The following is a 6095-nucleotide window of genomic DNA, read 5'->3' on the forward strand; positions in this document are numbered from 1 at the left end:
TCGCATTAGTTGATCCCATACTTTGCAACAATTTGTTACTACTTTTGGACGACCAATAGTATGATGGTCAGCATTAACACAACTACTACTTATGAAGAAGAAAGCAATCCACTAATAATTATTAGTGAAGCCAGTATCAAATTATTTGTATATAAAAGCTAACAGTAAGTTACTATCAATAAAATTGTGTGTTTGTATGAGAGTGTGGGTGGCTCCTGGGTTCGAATCCCATCATGTACCTATATGTTTATAGATTTACATATGTACATTTATCCGACGTTCTTAGGTGAAGGAGAACATCGTGATACACATATCTGCGAAGAAATTTAAAGATATGTGTGAAGTCAACCATCCCAAACATGGTAGGTTGAACAATCCAGCAGGTTGACTATCGCCTAGTCACTCCTAACTTAGGGTAGGCTTTGAGCATCTTAGTGGGGACGTTGGTGACCTGATGATGTTGATATCTGAGAGAGATATATAAAGAGAGAGAGAGAGAGAAAGAGAGAGTTCTATGAATTAACTGGCAATTAAACAATAATGTTATAATAGATTTTTATATCTAAAGCGAATACATAAGTCATCTGAACCTTTTTTCTATTTGTTTGTCATGAGTTTGTTCATTTAATTTGTATTAATCTTTATCTATATAAAAGAAAGTCGTGTTAGTTACACTATAACTCAAGATCGGTCGAACTGATTTAGCTGAAAATTGATGGGGAGGTAGCTTAGAACTAAGAGACGGACAAAGGAACTTTTTTGTCTTGTGTGCATTTTTTTTATTCCGCGCGGACGGAGTTGCGGGCAAAAGCTAGTGTATCATAATTGTATACTACATTTGCTTTCTCTCTAACTTCATAGAGGGCGGTAAAGTGTTAGTATAACATTTGTTCTGAATACATTAGCAGCCACATGTTGATTTAACAAAGCGTCAGTGTTGTGCGCGAGAGAAATGTAAATAAACATACAGATATACTGTCATCTCATTCGCACTCATTGATTTATCATAAATAGGTATTTGTTTTTAAAATATGTTTCTGTCGCAGAAATCCGTTATGTTACGTGGAATTTGAAGACAAATTCAAAGTTAATGTATAGTATCTCTTAACAATTTAATGATTGCTAATTTGAAAATGTAGATTATAAGGTGAAGAGATCGATATGATGTTTGTTTGCAAAATAAAGCCTTAATTCACTGTCGGTCGCGACCTTATTACACGGCCGAGAAACTTTACATTTCACAATAATGCGATAGAAATCGTAATTTCCGTTTAGTAAATAGAATGTCGGATTAACCATGAAGAAGGCGTTAATATAACTAATGGTTTAAGAACTTCCACTGTTAGGAGGGACACTGTCCTGGTTACATAAGTTATATGTATTACTCTTCTACTAATCTCATTTTTTTAATTTCGCGCGACTTCGTTCCTGTAGACAGAACAGAACCTAACTATGAAGTACTTATTCAATATATTGTATTTTTTAAATTTACTAATAATATAAAAAATATCTACACACAAACTTTCAATCCCCAATTTAAAGGCAATCAATTTCTGACCCCCCTTCTTAAGTCAGATTCTATTGCGTTTTTTAGAATAATATAATTTTATTAAAAATGTATCAGATAAATAAAAAAAAAAAGATTTTAGGGATAACATTGTTTTTAATTTTAGAAGTTTATAAAAAGGTGAGGATTATCGTATTTAAAATTTAAATGATGCATGCGGTGCGGAGGTGCGTGCTGGCGGTCGAGATCAATATCGAGGTCAATGACCGCCACAGATGCTGGGAAACGAGGTCAGTATGGGATATTTCTTTCTTTTATTACAAATTTAGCAAAGCAGCCTATATGTTTAAGCTATTCGGATAATGGAACTATACGATTTGAACCAGGAGGTTTTCTTCCCATTAGGTTCATTATCAGCCTTTGTCTGTTAATTGCTGAACATATGTCTACCCCAAATTTAAAGAATTAACTTATGTATTTATTAGTAAGGGAATGTACAGGTAAGAGAGGTGTGTCGAGGACCGCGAAAAATAAAGGTCTAAAGATCTCTGCTTATCTTTTTTTAAATCTTAAGTCGACTGAGGTACTCAAAGACTACCCTAAGTTAGAGGTGATTAGGCCCTAGTCAAACACGCTGGCCCGGTGAAGGTTGCATCACGATGTTTTCCTTCGCCGTTAGAACGTTGGATAAATGTACACATATGTGAATTGAATATTGGTGCATGGCGGGGTTCGAACCTTAAACCTAGAGAATGCAAGTTAAGTGTATAACCCCTGAGCCACACACGCATGTAAAGTCATAATAATTGTTATTATTATGACTTTACATTAGAAAGTTATTAAAAATTATACTTCCTTCTTTCGTCAAATGAAAGTTTAATATTCCTCGTTCTTTCTTTCGTTATTCGTATCTTATTTTGAATTCAAAGGATCTCGCAAATTTAAATATCCACTTCGTATTTGAATAGTTTTCCGTCTCGACCGATCTCTCTTTGTGGAATCAAAGTTTTCCCATTTGGAATTTTATATATGTATCATTCTAGATTTAAAGAAGAATTCCGTTGTATTGGAAAAAGCTATTAATGAAATAAAATCTCGTTACGTTCCGAAGATTTGTTGCGATCAAAAAATCCATGTATTTGGGAGGGACAGCAATTTCTACGAAATTGTGGGGTTACGTTAACATAGGCTACTAATTATTTTATATTAACTCCATGCGGACGGGGTCGCGGACAAAAGTTAGTTTATAATATTATTTAAGCGAAAGTTTGACTGGATGTTTTTAGTAGGTATCTCCAGAACGGCTTAACGGATCTCGCTGAAAAATATAGTTCACGTTTTTTTTAAAGTATTAAATATACAAAATGCGCATAAAAATACGAAAATTATTATTTTTTATTTACGGCCAGTTATCAACTGAATATACTCGTTGATTTTTTTATTAAAATTGTAATTATTACGGACGAAACATTTCAAAACATACCAAAATAGCAAGCAAAAGTCAAAGTCGATGCCAAATTTAATACTTTTGGGTTTAATAAATTAATTAATTCAATTGCATTAAATTATTCAAACTTTCGTGAGACATTATCATTAACTTATATAGGAACGGTTAAAACACTCACGTATATATATCCGATGTCGTCACCGACTATTATCGAGCCCATCGGGGGCCCTTCATCAGGGTGAGTGGGACTGGTTTTAAATTATTTGCCGCTTTTACTACTTTAATGTTTAATTCATTTTTATTAATTTTATTACAAGTTACTTTGTACAAATATAATTAGTTTTATTAATAAGAAAGAATAGGATGGACACCTAGGGGGTTTTAGTTGGTAAAAACCCCACATAACCTTGCTTCTCTCCAGGAGCAGGGTATTTCTTTAAGACCCCCGCTCTATTACAAAAATGGTGCAACTGTATTGGTTACAGCAACCGCTTAACAATACAATATCAACTCTAAGATCTATATTAAATCTCATTTTCTTTATTTCAATAAATATAAACGGTTGCTTATTTAGCGACATTGGTTTACATGTATACACTTGGCAGCATAATTAATATGTATATTTGAGTTGATCCCATTTGTATTAAAGTTTCGAAACGTAGAACGGCGACATATTTAGCCGGTGAGTACACAGTGTAGGAGTTTCTAACCAAAGTGGACGTTGACCTAATTACAAAGCAATTCACATGAGCTTAATTGAAATGGAACTGCTTATTATGTTTGGGAAATATATCGTTGAGTTGGATGAGTAAAGTTAAGACTTTTGCTTTGGTTATCTTCATTTTATTATGTTTAGAATGTAATAAATTTAGTAGGAAAAAAAATATTGTCACACACCACATACAAAAAAAAAAACATAAGATTCATATAAGGCACAAACTTAATATGGCAAAGGATGGTGTGACAAAAGGATGCTGCAGCTCAGCCAGAGTAGGGATAGACTTAACTGTCCCTGCGCTGATTTTCAGCTGGAACTTTCAATAACTTTAATAATCTAATATCAAATTAAAAATGATTCAATTTAGAAAATGAGTTGATTTCTTTTTCAATTAAATATTTTCGTATAACAATTATGTCATCGTTACTTACTTGACATTTCTTTATTAACTCTTATCAAATACTAAAAAAGTGCGTTAAGCACTTGACTTGCAATCTGCAGGTCCTGGGTTCGAATCTCATGTACCAATGTGTTTTTCGAGTTTCGATTTACATATGTACATTTACCCGACGTTCTTACGGTGAAGGAAAACATCGTGATACTGCACATATCTGAGAAGAAATTCAATGATATGTGTGAAGTCAACCAACCCGTACTGGGCTAGCGTAGTTGACTATGACCTAGTCACCCCTAACTTAGGGTAGGTTCCGAACCCCTCCGTGGGGATGTATAGTGAGCTGATGATGACTAAAATTTAGTCCCTTCCTTCCTATTGTTTTTTTAATACCATTCGAGATTATAACATCAACTCTTTTTAAGGTTCAAACGAACAAATATACTGTCTTTTTCAAATATAAGTTAAAAATTATATATTCAATGAGCTCTTTTCTTTATTCTAACGATGTATTCCAAACAAACAAATCGGACGGACCATTCATTGTATGAGAATTGATTACTGGAATATCTTCTGTAATTTCAGTGACATGATGAATTGTTACTTCCTCAAACATATTAATCTTAATTTGAATTTCAATTAACGGAACGTTTGTTATATGAATAAATCTTTGTTTAAGATTTATATATTTAAAAGTATATAAGTACATATGTATCTATTTCTATATATATAAAAGAAAGTCGTGTTAGTTACACTATTTATAACTCAAGAACGGCTGAATCGATTTGACTGAAAATTGGTGGGCAGGTAGCTTAGAACCAGGAAACGGACATAGGATAATTTACCCCGTTTTATATTTTTTATTCCGGACGGAGTCGCGGGTAAAAGCTAAAATTATATATCTGTTTATATAGGTTCCCACTGCTGTAACACTGGTAGGCTGATAATATTTTGAAATTGGTTACTTAAGCTGTCAACACACCTTCAATTTTAACTAAACAGTCAAACTGTATAGTTGAAGCTAAAGGTGTGTAGCGGACTTTTTTTTTTTCATGACTACTAGTTACAATAATGGAGTCGGTCTGTGTAAATTAAAAAGTACATTAAAACCCTTTTAAATGAACTCTAAGCAAATTACGTTAGAAACCAGATTTAATTTTCAGACAAATAATTATACAATGACTTTTTGATAGGAAGCTTTTTAGTTTAAAAAAATCCCATTTGTTAGCCGACTTCAAAAAGAAGGAGGTTAGCAATTCGACTGTATTTTTTAGTATTAAGTATGAGTATTTTCATATTCCAGGGAGTTTTAACTATATTTAAATCTTTATTATAAATACAGAAATATTAAATGCGAAAATTAAAAATTTCGAAAACTTATTGATTTAAAAATTAGATTAATCCAATTAAATTTTGAATTAAATAAATCCAATTTAAATTTAAAGATTGAAAACAATAGAACATCGTAGTGGTGTAATAAATTCCAAAAACGATTACATGGTTTTTGATTATATAAATCTGTTCTCTATAATAGTGAGTATAGAAAACGATAGTAGATAGAAATATTTAAGAATTCAAAGACATTTCGTTGCCAAATCACTAAAGGTCATGGTTGTTGAAAAGTGTGTCGTTTTATGTAACATATTTTTCAAGTCCTCGTTCAAATATAAAGCTCAGCTCGTGTCTTCATTGTTTATTGAGAGAAGTTTCAAAGTTACGGGATGGTTTTTATACATGTATCTTGGTATTAAATAAAGATTATTATAATATACAGATTTGGTACCATAGAAAAAAATTAAAACGCATAAAATTATATAAACTAATAGATTAGAATAATAATTTGTTGGGTATAGACCATAATTAATGTGCAATAACAAATACAAAAAAAAATATCTATTTTTAAGTGTTTAGAACGATTAAAATAGGTACGTCTGCAATAGATAAATATTTAATACAATGCATTTCAATACTAAATTATGACTTTTTTTGTGACTGAGTAGTCACTGTTTGCCTTGGTGGTGCAGACGGA

Source organism: Papilio machaon, chromosome 24, assembly GCF_912999745.1.
Source record: "Papilio machaon chromosome 24, ilPapMach1.1, whole genome shotgun sequence".
NCBI lineage: Eukaryota > Metazoa > Arthropoda > Insecta > Lepidoptera > Papilionidae > Papilio > Papilio machaon.